Source organism: Herpailurus yagouaroundi, unplaced genomic scaffold (genome assembly GCF_014898765.1).
Source record: "Herpailurus yagouaroundi ecotype Mexico unplaced genomic scaffold, PumYag 197, whole genome shotgun sequence".
Taxonomy (NCBI): Eukaryota; Metazoa; Chordata; class Mammalia; order Carnivora; family Felidae; genus Herpailurus; species Herpailurus yagouaroundi.
In genome coordinates, this window is record NW_024412428.1 from 25,055,542 (window position 1) to 25,073,627 (window position 18,086).

General features: G+C 45.3%; 1 long non-coding RNA gene across 2 annotated transcripts; it reads left to right on the plus strand.

The window, feature by feature from the left end:
• Nucleotides 1-10,213: 10,213 nt before the first annotated feature.
• Nucleotides 10,214-12,326, plus strand: LOC121012688 (uncharacterized). Of its 2 annotated transcripts, XR_005782231.1 has the most exons (3): nucleotides 10,214-10,299; nucleotides 10,499-10,747; nucleotides 11,785-12,326. It is a non-coding gene; the product is annotated as an uncharacterized LOC121012688 (long non-coding RNA). The 2 variants fall into 2 exon arrangements; XR_005782230.1 differs by lacking the exon at nucleotides 10,214-10,299 and having other exon boundaries at nucleotides 10,311-10,747.
• Nucleotides 12,327-18,086: the final 5,760 nt, after the last annotated feature.

An 18,086-nucleotide genomic window follows, 5' to 3' on the forward strand; every position in this document is an offset into this window, starting at 1 on the left:
GAACTCACGAACCGCGAGATCAATGACCTGAGCCGAAGTCGGACGCTTAACCGACTGAGCCACCCAGGCGCCCCCCAGCTTTTAATTAGTATACACATATGCTCTCTCTTTCCCAAAAATCTAACCTCAACTACCGAAGAAGGATCTTGCCTTGCATTGTCCTGACTCTAGTGCGGCTCTGCCCAAACTATCTGTGGTAAAAGGATGATTTTCTTTACATTTCAATCCGTTGTGGACTGGTAACTTTTGTAAAACACAATAAATATAAGTTACTGGAAAAGTGAACCAGGAAATCTAAAGGAAAAACACTTCTGTGTGGGGCTTTAGATACTCTTCACTTCTGGGGCGCCTGGGTGGCTCGGTCAGTTAAGCGTCTGACTTCGGCTCAGGTCATGATCTCGCGGTCCGTGAGTTCGAGCCCCGTGTCGGGCTCTGTGCTGACCGCTTAGAGCCTGGAGCCTGCTTCAGGTTCTGTGTCTCCCTCTCTCTCTGCCCCTCTCCTGTTCACACTCTGTCTCTCTCTGTCTCAAAAATAAATAAACGTTAAAAAAATTAAAAAAAATATATAGTCTTCACTTCTGACACGCACTTTTGGTCACCAAATGTGTGCAGGTTTTCCCAGTCACCAAGCCACTCCATGACACCAGCTGGGTGTCCCACAATCTAACACAAATCTGACTCGGTCTACCTGGAGAGAGCATCAGATCCCACGTTAAGGAATTGGTCCTACAGGATTGCCCCCACCTCCCCCCCCCCTTCAGATGCCAATCCTAAATCCAGGTCACCTTTGCTCCTAGAAATTGGGAGATTCCCACGCCTCCTCAGGTTGGATTAATTTGCTAGAGTGGTTCACAGACCTCAAGACATTTTACTTACTAGACAGCCAGTTTACCATAAAAGGATAGGACTCAGGGGGACAGCCAGATGGAAGAGACGCACAGGCAAGGCATGGGGGAGGGGGTACAGGGCTTCCACACCCTCTCCAAGCTTGTCACCCTCCCAGCGTGTAGATATGTTCCCAACCCAGAAGCTCTCAGAACCGGGAGGCTTCGTTACATAAGCATCATTGACTAAATCATTGGCCGTTGGTAACTGAAGTCAGTCTCCAACCCTCCCCTCTCCCCTCCCAGGAGGTATGGGGCTGAAAGTTCCAACCCTTTCATCACTCAGCGGGTTCCCCTGGCAACCAGCCCAGGTACACAGTAGGACTTTCCAAAAGTCACTCCGTTAACATGAATCAGATGTCACTGAAAGGGACTCGTTAGATACAAAAAAAACCACACACTTCACTTCTATCTTTGGGAGCTATTTCGAGATCCGGGAACAAAAGAGGCCCTTATAGCTCTTATCGCTTAGGGCTTAGGAAATTATAAAGGCTTAAAGTGCTAAGTGCTGGGAACCCAGAAGACAGAAATATCTGTTGCTTATTATGATCCACAATATCATGGAAAGAAAATACAAAAGTATAGATACTACAGCTCTAAACTCTTGTTTATTAGATATTGAGGTTATATTTTTTTAAAATTTTTTTTCATTTATTTATTTTTGAGAGAGAGCACAAGTGGGGAAGGTCAGAGAGAGAAGGAGACCAAATCCGAAGCAGGCTCCAGGCTCTGAGCTGTCAGCACAAAGCCTGACGCGAGGCTCGAACTCACAAACTGAGATCATGACCAGAGCCGAAGTCGGACGCCTAACCGACTGAGCCACCCAGGCGCCCCTTTAGGTTATATTTTCATACCCAACAAACAAAATTATTCTGTTAAATTGCCTTAAAAAGTCCTGTTAAATGAACTAAACAAAGAGGCCAGTAGACTGAGGTGGCCCTAATACCTTAGCAGCCTGTGAGAGCAGACCAAAGTGCCTAAGGCTAAGAAACCAAAAGCTAAGGACAACCAATCAGAAACAACCCCTAGGCTTTCCCAAAGCCTGCAACCCCGGAAGCTGCAGCCAATCAAATAATTTCCCTGCTTTGTTTCTGCCTTTCCATAGGCAAGTCTTTCCCTGAGCTCTTGTTGCTGGAATCCCCCCAAACGTTTCTGGTCTAGCAGTGCCCGAGTCAAATCATTTCTTGCTCATAAACTCTGATATATATATATTTTTTAATATGCCTTGGTTTATCTTTCATCTCAACCTCTGCTTCAGGCTGTGGACCACATGTTGAGTAACCGTGCTGGCCTGAATAGTGCCCGGTGTGGAGTCCTGACCATTGCCATCCAAGCACACCAACTCTTGTTTTCACACACTACACACGTCAGCCTGTCTTTCGAAAACCTCCACAATGTGTCCCGCGCGTACTTTTTTTTTTTTTTCAACGTTTATTTATTTTTGGGACAGAGAGAGACAGAGCATGAACGGGGGAGGGGCAGAGAGAGAGGGAGACACAGAATCAGAAACAGGCTCCAGGCTCTGAGCCATCAGCCCAGAGCCCGACGCGGGGCTCGAACTCCCAGACCGCGAGATCGTGACCTGGCTGAAGTCGGACGCTTAACCGACTGCGCCACCCAGGCGCCCCCCCGCGCGTACTTTTAAAACACCACACTTTGTTGCTGTATCATGTATACACAAGCCACGGTATCCATTTCAAGTGTACGTACGATTTGATGAATTTTGATGGATGTGTCTACCCTCGAAACCACCACTGATGAGGGAGCATAAGGCAAGCTGAGGACAAAGTACAAGCGAGCACACTCTGCCGGGGGGCCCCCCCCCCCCCCCCCAACCAGGTGGGAATGTGATATTCCACAGGCCTCCCGACTGCTCCAGAACAAAGGACAGAAAACAAATGGTTAAACTCATATCATCTCCATCAGTTTACAAATATCTTAGTAATATTACAAGAAAAGGGCAATCTTATAAATAGCCTAAAGTCCAGGAACTCCCTACTGTCTTAATGTTAATGTTTTGCTAGAGGGAAAAACAAGCTTAGCTTGCTAATAGCTGGGCCTCCAGTAACCGATATATATAACCAACCCCAGTGCAGCTCTTTCTGCCCACAGGTCCTGTCCCTGTGCTGTGATAAAATCACCTTTTTGCCCCAAAGACGTCTCCAAGAATTCATTCTTGGTCATCAGCTCCGCACTCCCTCACTACCCCAAAACCTCATCACCACCACAATCCTGCTACGAAGCATCTCTGTTACCCCAAAGATATGCCTCGTGCCCCTTTGTAGTCCATTTGGCCACAGTTCGAGGGCCAAAGTCACACTGCTTCTGTAACCAGAGGTTAGTTTTGCGTTTCCTTTCATTCGTTTTAATGACTCTGAGATTCATCCATGCTGTGGATGTATCAGCAATTTTTTCCTTTATAGTGCCGTTCCAGTTGGAGCCTGCTGATGTTTCTAGTTTTTGGTTACTGTGAATAAGGCCACTAGGAGCATCCATGTGTTGGCCTGCGAGTGGGCATATGTTTCAGTTCTCTTGGGTGAATACCTAGGAGTGGAATGGCCAGGCTGTACGTACGATAGGTGAATGTTGAACTCCACACCTCTTTTTCTCACAATTTCTATTTCCTACCTTCCCTCCTACCCACCCTTGAGCCATACTGAACTACTTTCTTTTTCTCAGACGGGTCAAGATCTCCTTTCTCGTCACCATTCTTCAGGTTACTCCTTTGGCCTACAACATCCCTTTCCATATCATTCCATCTACCTTAGTTGGGTTCAAGCACCAACTCCACAAAGTTCTCTTTCTTCCTCTCAGAGGTGACTGCTCCCCTCTGTGGGAAAGCCCGTAGAACTATACCTTTCTCAGAGCTTGCCTCCTGCACTAGATTCTAAGTATTCCTGATAGTGGGGTCCAGTCTGGAAGCTTCCCACCCCCCACAGGGCCAGGTTCAGTTCTTTACGTAGGGTAGGCATTCGGTAAACCTCTGCTGAATTAAGGAACATAATTAGTGAAGCATGGAAAGGGCCAGTATATATGGTATTTGAGAAAAGGGAATAAGTAAATTACTTGGAGAGAAGAAAGCTAATGGAGGTTACAATAGCTCCTTTGTGACAACGTTATTTGAGGTATATATGTGTGTGTGTATATATGTACGTGTGTGTATATATATGTGTATATATATGTATATGTATATATATGTATATGTATATATATGTATATGTATATATGTGTGTGTGTATATATATGTATATATTTTTTTAAACATTTATTCATTTTTTGAGAGAGACAATGCGAGGGAGTGGCAGAGAGAGAGGGAGACACAGAACCTGAAGCAGGCTCTAGGCTCTGAGCTGTCAGCCCAGAGCCCAACTCGGAACCCACGGACTGTGAGATCATGACCCAAGCTGAAGATGGAAACTTAACTGACTGAGCCACCCAGGCACCCCACGACAACCTCATTTGAAAAAAGACTAAATAAAGACTTGTCTACCTTACGTGATGTGAGGATTTATTCAAAGGGTGACGAAATATTCCGGTTCTCCCTCCCCCAGTTGACCTGCTTGCATATCTGAAATTGCATCATTAAAGATCCATTCCTACCTAGGATCGAGTATCAACAATTGGTAATATCACAAAAAAAGAGACAAGCAGGCATAAAGTGCTTCCTGATGAAAGAACACAATACCACCTATGAAACGGTCTTGTGAAAAAGAGCAAATCTGAATCTGGTTGACGTGCAACTCGACCAAAGTACTGCATCTTCAGGAACAGAATGTATTAAACTCCATTACAGAGATGCCATCACCAAAATCCTGAGTGGTGGGGGGGGGGGGGGGGTGGATTCTAAAGAACAAATAACTGGGTTTTTTCTTTTAAAGAAATAAAGTAAGAGGCGCCTGGGTGGCTCAGTCGGTTAAGCGTCCAACTTCAGCTCTGGTCATGATCTCACGGTCCGTGAGTTCGAGCCCTGTGTCAGGCTCTGTGCTGACAACTCAGAGCCTGGAGCCTGCTTTGGATTCTGTGTCTCCCTCTCTCTCTGCCCCTCCCCTGTTCATGCTCTCTCTCTGTCTCAAAAATACATACAAACATTAAAAATTTAAATAAATTGAAAGAAAAAAGAAAGAGGCAAGCTATAGATTAAGAAACTAAAAAGACAGAGCAGGCAATTGTAATTTATGGACCTTATTTGGATCCTGATTGAAAAATAAATTGTAGGGGCGCCTGGGTGGCACACTCGGTTAAGCGTCCGACTTCAGCCAGGTCACGATCTCACGGTCCGTGAGTTCGAGCCCCGCGTCGGGCTCTGGGCTGATGGCTCAGAGCCTGGAGCCTGTTTCGGATTCTGTGTCTCCCTCTCTCTCTGCCCCTCCCCCGTTCATGCTCTGTCTCTCTCTGTCCCAAAAATAAATAAACGTTGAAAAAAAAATTAAAAAAAAAAAAAAAGAAAAATAAATTGTAAAAAAAAAAGAATTATGACATTGATGATATTATGCCTTTTTTTTTAAGAGTCTTAATCTTTTAGAGAACATTATAGAGAAAGGGAGAAGTGGATGGTGATAGAGATGAAACGAGATTGGCAATGAGTTGATAATTAAGCAGCTGGATGATGGGTGCATGAAGGTTTGATATATTATTGAAATTTCCATCATCAAGAATTTAAAACATAAAAATGCTCCCTTTGGGTCAACTTTTGGGGGGCTCAAAAGGCTTTTTTTAAAAAGGTAAGTCATCCCCAGTAGGTTAACACATTAACAAATGATAAATTATTCACATCTTAGCCCTTGACGTTTCTAACAGCTGACGTGAAATGGTCACCTCCCTCAGCCCTGCCTTTTACCACCTCAGCCCCCCCCTTCTCTAGCTGCCCCCTCATTGACGCCCAGCCAGTCCCCCCGCACCCTCCACCTTCCTGCACCTATCTCCTGTTCGTGCCATTCTGTCTGCCGGAATGCTCCTTCTTCCATCCCCTACTCGGCTGACCCCGCCAATCTTGAAAGATTCAGACCAGGGTCGCTTTCTCCGAGCGCCCCGTCATTCTCCTCCATCGGAACGTATCACCGCACCCTTGATGCGCACCTAGGAGCTTTGATCAAACTGCTGTCTCCGTACACTCAGCACGTCGTGTTACATTGTAATGGAGAATTCCACCTTCTTCTCCAGTTTAAATCACAATAGATATTTGGGGTGGATTAGCTCTTTTGGTTAAGCTATCTAATCTCAGCAGGGTGAGACCACCTTCGTTGAGAGGCAAGGTTAAGGCCTGTCCTTTAGCCAGAGTTAAGCAGGCGGTACTCAGGTTTAATGGTGTGGATCCCTACAAACTCAAATAGCTACAGGTGCTGACAGGTTGTGTGTCTGAGGGAGGCAGGCTGAGGAGAGACTAGCAAAACGGAGAGCCCGTGCCCTTGCTGAAAGGTGTTTTACCACCTAGCTCAGTGGGCTGTGGGCCCCGGGGCACGAGGGCCCGATATTGTCAGGCCTTCTGATTTTTCTTTTTCTTTTTTTTTTTTTTTTTAACGTTTATTTATTTTTGAGACAAAAAGAGACAGAGCATGAACGGGGGAGGGTCAGAGAGAGAGAGAGGGAGACACAGAATCTGAAACAGGCTCCAGGCTCCGAGCGGTCAGCACAGAGCCCGACGCGAGGCTCGAACTCACGGACCACGAGATCATGACCTGAGCCGAAGTCGGCCGCTTAACGGACTGAGCCACCCAGGCGCCCCAGGCCTTCGGATTTTTCAAGAAAATCTAGGCATCTCCTCTTGCATAGGCTCCTTCCGGGGCCCAAATGTTGTATAAAACTTGCAAAAATAAGATACCGTGTCTGTAATCGGTTAAGGCTGCTGTCTCCTTCTACTTTGCTTTCCTTTATGTCATTCTCCCTCTAAAAGTGGGTGGCACTGGAGTGGATGTAGACATTTCTGGAATCCAAGTGTAGTAGAGGGAAGTTGACTTGGGGGTGTGTTTAGTGGGATGTATTTAATCATGGTTGGCGGCCATTTACATGTATAATTCAGTTACTACCAGCCATGGTGGCCTGGGAATAACTTCCAGAAATTCTACCACCCACTGGGCAATTCACCTAGAACTGTGATGTGTTACTTAAAGAGGAAAAGACAGAGGTGAGAGGTGGTATGATATATACTTTTTTTTTTTTTACGTTTAATCATTTATTTTAAGAGAGAAAAAGTACCAGTATGGGGAGGGACGGAGAGAAAGGGAGACATAGAATCCGAAGCAGGCTCTAGGTGGAGCCCAACACGGGGCTCGAACTCACGAGCTGCCATGAGATCATGAACGGAGCCGAAGAGTTGGACGCTCAACCGACTGAGCCACCCAGGTGCCCCAAGAGGTGGTACGATATAAACCCTGAGTGACCAACATTGGAAACATGTAGGTGGGGAAAAAGTAACATGGCATACAATGAATGGAGCCAGAAACAAGTCTATGGGAAAGTCATACACTTCTTAGATGAATAAAACTCTCTATAAAATTATGTTGCATTTTGTACAAATAGAGGCAGAAGAGTCCAGAACTGTCAGATCTTTTGATTTTTTTCAAGAGTAATCAGAGGCCCATATGTTTTGGAGATATCTGCGGAATGAAATGGTGGCCAATAAAAAAATATATTTTTTGCAATATATATGGAAAATATTGAAATTGAGAGGCAACTCATTAAAATATTGTTACTTTTTTAAAAAATTTTTTTTCAACGTTTATTTATTTTTGGGACAGAGAGAGACAGAGCATGAACGGGGGAGGGGCAGAGAGAGAGGGAGACACAGAATCGGAAACAGGCTCCAGGCTCCGAGCCATCAGCCCAGAGCCCGACGCGGGGCTCGAACTCACGGACCACGAGATCGTGACCTGGCTGAAGTCAGACGCTTAACCGACTGCGCCACCCAGGCGCCCCGAATATTGTTACTTTTTAAGTATCAGCTTCTTAAAATTAGAAATTTGAAATTTTTTTTTTCATTCTAACCCATGGGTTTTTAGCCTTTTTCCCTATGGCCCTCTGTGGCAGTCTGAAGCAGCCTATTAACCTCTTCTCAAAATAACGTTTTGTTGTTGTTGTTGTTTTAATTTTTTTTTTTAATTTTTATTTTTAAGTAGGCTCCATGCCCAACCTGGGGCTCGAACTCATTACCCTGAGATCAAGAGTTGCATGCCCTACGAACTGAGCCAGCCAGACACCACAGAGTAATGTTTTTAAATGTATAAAATAAAGTATATATGATTACAAAGGACACCACTGAAATACAGTTTTCACAATATTAAATGAACCCACTTATAATATCGTCATATTTGCTTCTGCATGCATTAAATACAAAGATTCACTGGCAGACCTAATAACTACTGAAATATTAAAGTCATGATGGACGGGGCACCTGGGTGGCTCGGTCCGTTAAGCATCTGACTCTTGATTTCGGCTCAGATCATGATCATGGTTCATGGGATCCAGCCCCACATCGGACTCTGCACTGACAGCCTGCTTGGGATTCTCTCTCTCCCTCTCTCTCTCTCTCTCTTTCTCTCTCTCTGCCCCTCCCCCCTCCTCTATCAAAATAAATAAGTAAACTTAAAAAAATAATGATCATAAAGGATATTCTGAACTATCTGTACAACTGCATTGTCATATGTGACAAAATCAAAGTATTATTATTAGTATAAAGTATGGTTATTAGTATTTGATAAAGTCAAAGTACTGTATTAGTGACAAGGTCAAAGGTAATGTTCTTACTACTGTAGTGTGTTGCTTGCATTTATAATTGAAAAATATACTAATTTTCAGTTACAGGTTAAAGAAAATAAAGATGTACTTTTTTTCTACCCAAGTGCATACCTCCATAGGAGGGTGAAAAGGTGTCCATGGACCCCAAGGTAAGAACGCCTTACAACAGCCACTCTCATACCTAACTCTGGAGTCATAATTTTATGTTTATTTCCTTAAGTGGGGCCTCCCCAGTTATATCAGCTTTAGGCCCTGTAACACCTGGATCTTCAAAATAAACCCGGGCAATGACCACTTATCATCTTCACAGGGAACACAGGGCCAAGCCACCGTCATCTGCCACTGTCCACAGGCTGGCTAACTGCTCTGCCCTGGACCCGGTCTATTCTCCCTTCACCCGTAGGCGGGTGAGCTTTGACAACCTCGGTCCCTTCTGTTAGGCCTCCAACACACCCTCCCACAGCTTCCCAGGTCCCTGGCGGAGGCCCACCGTGAGGTGGACCCCTGCCCTGTGATTTCATCTCCAGCAACCCCCCTCGCTCAAATATCCCCCCCACACTCCTGGCTTTCTTCTTCCCGGGGATGTCCACGTGGCTTACATTTCTTCTCCTTTCTTAAGGTCTCTGCTCTCCTATCAGAAAGGAAGACCTTTCCTAACCAACCACCTAACAGAGCAACCCTCCTGGATACGGTATTACCTCCTGATACGTTATATATTTCCCGGCTACTGTTTATCCCTCTCCCTGCACCCATTAGAATGGAAGTTCCACAAAAACAGGGACATGTCAGGGCCATGTGTTTTTTGGTTTTTTTTTGTTTTTCTTTCTTTTCTTTATCTTTTTTTTTTTTTTTTTTTTTTTTTTTAGTTTTAGTGTCTAGAATACTTTCCACCAGGCGCTTTGTAGATATTTGCTGAATAATTGACAAAACAAGAACTCAGCGCAGAAAAGAATATGAGCTTAAAGTCTAACAAGAGTGTTGACATTGAGCAAAATTCTGCGTGGAAAGAAGAAATGCCAGGAAGAGGCCTAAAATTCACGTTTCTGGAAAGCAGATTGTCCCCCCCCCCCATCTCTCACTTTTTAAACAGAGTCAAAGGCCTCGAGGGCCATTTGCCTGCCCACCGCTGCTTGCCCCTCGTAGGGCCACATGTCAAGATATTTGTCCGGAAAATCGCCATTATTATGGTGACATTTAAAGGTGTTTACCTGTCTGCTTTTGGTGTAGCGCCAAATCTTCTGGGGACATTCAATGGACACACAGACTTTTTGGAGGGACTTGTGATGGGGACCCCTGCGGACCATCCTAGGGGAAAATCAAAGACCCACCGTTCAGAACCACACCCACAGCCCTAGAGAGGAGGACAGATTTCTGTCTGCCGGAGACGGCTGGGCGCCCCCTCGGAAGTGCGGCAGCCACAGACCCACGACCCGCCGGCCCTCCCCCGCCTCCGTCCGCTCCCGGGCGTCCGAGAGTCCCCGGCGCGCGGCCGCCCTCCCCGCCCCGGGCCCCCCGCGCGCGCCACCCCTGCCCACAGCGGCGAGGACAGGGGGGCCGGCTCCGGGAGCAGGGGCCGGGGTGGGGGTGGGGGAGCACTCCCCGGGAGAGGACAAGGCTCGGCGCCAGCCTCGCCTCGCCCCGAGAGGCCGGGAACGCGAGGCCGCCGGGGCCCGCAGCCCGCCCGGTGCGCTTGCTGTTCGCCAGAGGGCAACTGGTGCCTGGGGGCCGGGGGGAGGGGGGCAGGGGGCGCCTCCATCTTCCCAGCCTCTCCCGACCTGCCTTTGCCTAGCAGGATGCCCTCGAACTTGCCCAAATCGAACAATAAGCCCCAGCAACTCCTCGGCGTGACCCCTCTCCGCCTCCCCCTCAATCCTGTTTTCCAGGGACTAAGACGAGAAACAGCCGTTCCGGATTCGCCGGTTGCAGCCACTGGACAGACCAAGCGGCTGCTCGCTCCCTTTGGGGAGCGCGAAAGTGAAGCCTAATTGACAACTGGTTTGCAGCACAAACAGCTGAAGGGTCTTGCCTGGGGCCTCTCTCGGTGCGTCCACCGAAGGAAACGTCGCCTGGAGGGGGCGCCTGCTGCGCGGCTGGGACCGTCCTGGGAGCGGCCCAAGGAAAGAGAAAGCAAGGTCGGGAGAAAACACTCATGAAGAGTACCTTTTAGGTGTAGTGAAGTTCCCTTCAGAACCAGGACGAAGCAGACATTTACAGAGCCTCAGGGAGAAGAGCCCAGACTCGGCTCTTTGCTTAGCAACATAAAGTGTTCATAAAACCATTAAGTGAAAACGCACAATAAAACACAGGTGGTACCAAAGGACAGGGATACTGCTGCGTCCCATTATTGAAATGCTTGATGGCTAAATAGAGAGAGGAGAGAGAGAGAGGAGAGAGAGAGAGAGAGAGAGAGAGAGAGAGAGAGAGAGAGAATCTTGGTTCTAGATATGTCTTTGCAGGAAGATACCAAACATTCTCTTGGGAATGAACGGAAATGATGCTGTTGGTACATTAAGTTCAGTCTAATTCTGTTACTAATTTGTGGTGTGGGCATTCTAAGACGGCCAAAGTGGTTAGCCTTGATTTTTTATGACTTTATTCTTTCCAAAGATATTAAGTACTGTAAAGCTCTTCATGCACACATCCATCAGCTTTTTGTATCGTTTTGTGACTATTTTTCCTCTATTCCTGCCCTTTCCTAACTCAAAGAAAGGCAAAGGCAGGGCAAACGATGACATGGTGGGGAGGGTAAACAAACTGATAATACTGAAATCTTGCCCCAGGGTCTTTTGGAACCAGCAAAAATTAAAATATAAGAGCGGCTGAGCTCATCATTGCTATTCTAGCTCTCCAGAAAAAATTAACAAACTTTGCAAGCATTTCTCCAAGACTTGCCAGGAGAATTAGACTGGATGGTGGAATTGCTATGATGTTATGTTATTAAAATTGGTACAACCAATAGCCATAAACCATTAGTTGCACCACGTGTAGGAAAGAATGAAAAATATATGCAACACGGTAAAAACAAAAAGTATGTAGGTATATTCTTTTTGAAAATCAAAATGCCCAGCTGTTGCATCCGTAGTATATGTGTAGAAAAGGGACTTCACTAAATTAAACTCCTATATGTACTTAAAGGGACCAGTAATGTTTGCGTGGTGTAATTTCTTAGCAGGCCACCAGGTGGCGCGCAGGTTTGGTTCCTACAAAACAAGTTGTAGTTCAAAAGGCTCCGTGAGACTCAGCCCGTGACTGTTTCAACGCTTGGCCGTCTCCTTCTGGAAGGTGGCACGGACATGCAGGGCTGGTAACCCTAGGCCCACTGATGTGAACTCGAAGACGTCCGGGCTAATACCCGCTGCTGGCTTAGACAGTCTTGGATCTTGTTTTCTGTTGTGGTTTGCTGCTGAGGAGGAGGAAGTTCCTCCTCCCCTCCCTCCCAGCTTATCCACCTGCAAGGGCCCTTCCGGTGCTGCTGATCGACAGCACTACCTGGAAAAGTGTAATTACAGCCTAATGAATAGGTAGGTATGAATGGGAGGGGGCGTCCACCCACAAATGAGTGAAATCAGTTCTACATAATCAAAAGAACTTTGTCAGGTGTTCTAAAATTTAACGTTCTGAATAAATACTGGAATTCCTTTTATTTTCAAATACATATCTGAATACCTATCCTTTTATATTCAAATACACATCTGAATCTTTTTAGCCTTGTTTATTGTGACTCACTGTATTATTTATTGCTGTTACAAATAACACCCAAATTTAGTGGGTTTTTTTAAATGTTTATTTATTTTGAGAGAGAGTGTGTGTGTATGTGGAGGGAGGGAGGGAGAGAGAGAGAGAGAGAGAGAGAGAGAGAACCCCAAGCAGGCTCCCCCACTGTCAGCAGAGAGCCGGATATAGTCTCAAATTCACTAACCGTGAAATCATGACCTGAGCCGAAATCTAGAGTACTGTGAGCTCACGACCTGAGCCGAAATCGAGAGTGGGAGGCGTAACCGACCGAGTCACCCAAGCACCCCCCCCCCCAATTTTTGTGTTTTAAAACAATAATAAACACTGCTTATCTTGCAGCTTCTATAGGTCAGGAGTTCAGGCGTGATTTAGCTTGGGACCCTTCTCGTGAAGCAGTCAGAATGTTAAGCCGCGTCTGTAATCATCTGAATCTGGCCGGGCTGGGGCGGGGGGCACTTCCGAGAAGCTCATTCACATGTGCGCTGGTAGGAGGCCTCAATTCCTCACCCCGTGGACCTCATCCTAGGGCTGTTTTGAGTGGCCCGGTGATAGGAAGCTGGTATTCCCCAGAGGGAGAGAGCCAATAGACAGCAAGGTAGAAGGCACAGCATCTTTCATGACCTCGCTTCGGAAGTCACACACCATCATTCCCTCAACACCAGCCATATTCAGCGTGGGAGGGAACGGACTACCCAGGGGTGTGAGTATCAGGAAGTAGGGGGTCCTCCAAGACCCCCTTGGATGCTGTCTACAACTGGCCTTGTTTTCCGAATGCAGATCTAAGTCTCTTTCAAATGGACATTTTACCTTGTTTACTGTTATTCTTCCTGTTTCGAAAATGTGTACTTGAGCCACTTTTTAAACGCATACCGGAAGTTTACTTCCCTATGAGTACAAAGGCCTCCCTCCTCCCGCCGATCAGAAAACAATTTCTAAAGAGGTGTGTGTTGGGGAATGTGTGTGTGTCCTGTAATAATACAGTGCGCATATGATATCTCACAACTATAAAAACCGATGTGTTAGGGAGAAGTTGTCTGGTAGGGAATGCTCTCGTTTCAACATTCAGACTTTCTAGCAAATGACAAATTAATAAAATTCAATAAAGGTTATTCAGGGAGTTACTGGGTCACTTTGCTTCATAATTAATAATCCCAAGAATTTTTTTGTATGGCCTGACACTAGCCGTCGGTGAATGGTACCCGGGATGATTCTTATATTCTCTTTTCACAAATAAGGGCTCTAAGGCAGAGCAGCTTTAGGCAACTTCAGGATTGGAGACTGGCTGAGAATTTATAGTTCCAACCCACAATGATCTTGGATGCCATTAAAAAGTTAATAGGAGACTGACTCTCACTCAGAAAACAGCCTCCACTTCTGTCACAGCAGAGACAGTGCCCAGGCATCAAAGAACTATGTCATTGATCCCCACACAGGATGGATGCTGCGACAGTTCCAACAGTGTCCCTTGGCTTCAGAAAGGTACCTGTGTGCAATGCCCTTCGCAATGACCTTTAGGGGGAAAGGACCTGAAAGGGTAACCCAGGCCAAGAGATTTTCTTTGTGCCGAGAAAGTCAAGCTTAACGAACATCCGGGGAACCTGGTTGTTTCTTCTTCTGTTTCTTCTTTCTTCTGAACACTAGGTCTCCACATCTTCTATACAGGGGCACCTGGCTGGCTTAGTGAAGCATGAGACTCTTCATCTTGGGGTTGTGAGTTTGAGCTCTATGTTGGCAGTAGAGGTTCCCTAATAAAAAAAATTAGGGGTGCCTGGGTGGCTCAGTCGATTAAGTGTCCGCCTTGGGCTCAGTCATGATCTCCCCATTAGTGAATTTGAGACCCACATCATTTGAGACCTGCTCCAGATCCTCTGTCTCCCTCCCTGCCCCTCCCCCGCTCATGCTCTTTCTTTCAAAAATAAACATAAAAAAAAAATTAATGTTTATTTTTGAGAGAGCGAGCGAGCATGAATGGGGGAGGGGCAGAGAGAGAGAGAGAGGGAAACACAGAATCCGAAGCAGACTCCAGGCTCTGAGCCATCAGCACAGAACCTGACCCGGGGCTTGAACCCACAAACCACGAGATCATGACCTGAGGTGAAGTCGGAAGCTTAATTAACTGAGCCACCCAGGCACCCCCCCCAAAAATTTTTTTTAAGTTAAAAAAAAAGACTAGTAACAAAGATATTCTGTGGGGGATGGAAGTAAGCCAAGTTCCACCCAAACCATCCACCTTGGTACCCATTCTAGGACAGTTTATCTTAGTTATTAGGAACATATGGCTTTTGGAGGTAGAGAGACTTGAATATAAATTCTGTCACTTCTCATTGGCTATGTGACCCTGGGCGCTGTATTTAATCTAAGGCTCAATTTGGAATTGAGGATATGAATATGAATATAATTATATGGAACATAAAGATAATTATATTATCTGTGGAATATGAAGAAAATTATATTTATCTTCCTGGGCAGTTGTGATGTGATAGATCTATCTATCTATCTATCTATCTCTCTAAAATCCAACATGATATTACAGAGGATTTTTCTCAAAAAAATGAATAAACTCTGGGAAAAATTAGGGCAGTAAGAATATGTGATGTCCCAAATTTAGGTCCTCCACATGCTGGCATTTCAGGATCCCCAGAATCATGGCCAGGTTCCCACCTGCTCACCACAAAGCAAAGTCTGTTAGTTCACACGTCCTGCCCACACATAAAGCTCCTAATCAAACAGCCAAGTCCCTTATTTAAAAAATGTGAACAAATAAGCAAGAATCATAAAGAAAGCCTGCAGCACAAAAGAGAAAGAGATAATTCACAACAAACAGAAAACAGAAATAATTCAGGAGACAGAAAAGAACAACAACAAACAATACCCTCTAATTAACATCCTCAGAGAAATTCACAAAGGCAGAACAGCTATAAAGGATGACATGAAATTAACAAAAAATAAACAGAGCTCTTGGAGATGGAACAATTTTAACTAAAAACCTTATAAATTGAAGGATTGGAAAATAAAATGGGGACATTTTGCAGAACAAATTTTCTTATACAACAAAATAAAAAATTGAAAAGATTAGACACTTAAAGAATCAGTCTAGGAACCAAGCTCTGATTGACAGTAGCTCAAAAGAGAGAGAATGGAGAAAATGGAGGAGAGGAAATTATGAAAGAAATATAACAAATAATTTCTCTGGGACGAAGGGATGTCTTCAAACCAAATGCTATATTGAGTGTTGAGCCCAGTAAATGTAAAAAGTCCCATACTAGGACACCTCAGGTATTTCACTATTACATACCAGAAAAGACAATGTGTCTTAGCATAGGTCACATTTAGTAAAACGTCAGAACGCTGAAGATAAAGAAAACTAAAACACCCCAATAAAGAAAAATATTAGTATCAGTCCCAGGAACTATACGCTAAGTACCAGGAATTCTTCAAAGCACTACTCTATTAAATCATTGAATTGTTAACAACAGCCCTATGAGTAGATGTGATCGTCATTCCTGCTTCACAGACAAGGAAACTGAAGTCACGGAGTCAGCAAACAGTAAAAGAGCCAAGGTGGAAACTCGCCAGTCTACTGGCAGGGCCCACTCCCTTAACCACTACACACACACCCTCGCAACACTTCACCCCCACGAGGGAGGTGCAGCCTTCTCCGGCAATACTGGATGCTAAACAGAATGGCTCAATGCCTCAGTATTTCTGAAGAAAATTATTTCAGCCTGGAATTCTATACCCAGCCAAATTATCAATGAGGGAGGAGGGAGAATAAAGACATTTTCAGACAGTTCAGATGGAGAACACTTACTTCCTATATACCTTTTTTTAGCAAGCTATTTTGAGGATGTAATCCTCAAAAATGAGGGAGAAAACAACAACAACAACAACAACAACAACAAAAGAGTAGTAAGAGGACTCCCCAGAATGACAGAGATGTGTGATCCAGTTTAAAGAAAGATGACTGAAGGTCCCGGAGAGGAAAGAGGAACTCTACGGAGTTGCTAGTATTAAACTTGAGTGTACACACAGCCAGCAAATATATGTACAGCTAAATAAATGTATAAATAAATGTATGGCTAGATAAAGATACAGAGGGGAAGAAAAAAGGTACGTTTAGACTCCAGGAGGGGTGCCTGGCTGGGGTAGTCAGTAAAGCATGTGACTCTTGATCTTGGGGTTGTAAGTTCAAGCCCCATGTTGGGTGTAGAGATTACTTAAAAATAAAAAATAAAATAAATCATTAAAAAAAAAAAAACAACAACTCCAAGAAAACAAAAAGCTCTAGAAGAAGGTCATGGTCTAGATGAAAAGAGACTGGAAGCAGGAGGCAGACATGGCTTAGGTACTGTTGCTTTTCCTCCTAAGTCCTCTGTGCTGGTTGATCTGTTAGTCACAGACACGGCGCTTTGATGACAATATTTATATCTATAATCTAGGTATAATCTTTTTAAGGAGTTAAGCGTCCATAGCTGAGTGGGTTGAAATAAGGAGAAGCTGATTCCTTCACGCAGGAGTTGATTCTACACAGCAAGATTCTGAATCAAAACAAAAACATGAATAGGCAGCTAGGAACATGAATGCTTTGAGTACATTTAAACTCTGCGAAGAAAATTTACAAAGTAGGAATCCGACCTTGATTCGGTAGAAAGAAACCTATTCAGTCAAGGTAGAGAAAGTTCACCGTGTGTCTATTTGAAACAAAGGTGGGTATACAGGGGTTGGAGGGGCTGGTGTTCCCTAGTAGTTATGGAAACGTGGCTTTCCTGGCAGATTTGCACACTGTTTGCACATCAGATCCTGAAGCATGAGGGAAATCAGGGTGGAAGTCAGGCCTGGACACAGCACGACTGCTGCTGCTTGATGCTCATAAAGAGACGCCAGCCCCTCCCTCAAGGCCAGTGGCCCCTGACCCAGTGTGGTTCCTCAGAGCACAGAGATCTATGGGCTAGGATGTTCCGGGCAGCACTGTTTATAAAGCCGAAGAAAACAAAACCCAGGCCTGGCAACACCCTAAATGTATGTTATTAGTGGGCCATTTAGATAAAAATTATGGTACATCCATATCATAAGTCCTACAAAGCTGTTAAAAGGAGAAGGCTGGGCTGTATTAACTAATACGGAAAGATGTCCATCATGTATTAAGCAACAGAGGCAATTTGCAGAAGAGTATACATACTATGGGCCTATTAAACATACGGATCTATACGCGCTGCAAAATGTACCTATATAATTTAAAAAAACCCTAGTTAGTAAAGTAAAATGCATGAGGCCTCTTACTTTTGTCATCGGCTTCTCTGGGGAGTGAAGACGGAAGTCGAAAAAGCACCAAGGCAAGGTTAAAAAGCCAGGGAGGGCTGGGGGGTGGACCAGAAAGAATCAGCGGACTGGCCGTGAAGCACAGTGGTTAGTGAGGATGCGCAGCTGAGAAAGGATCCCCAGGACCAATGTGTCTGGTGGGACCCAACCCTACTTGTCCACCTTCCACTGGGAGCTTGTTCAAATCCAGAGGCGCTGTGACCAGCACCGGCAGCTCAGTGGCACTACCAGAGAGACCTTCCAAGGCGGTGGGTGGAGGGGCGTGAGCGGGGTGCTGGGCTGGCCGTGGATGACAGTCAGAGCTCTCACGCATTGAGTGTCTAATCACAGTTAACAGCGACCTCTTAGTTGATACTAATGTCTGTCATCCGTTAAGCCCTACTGTGTGTTACAAGTATTAGCTCATTTTATCCTGGG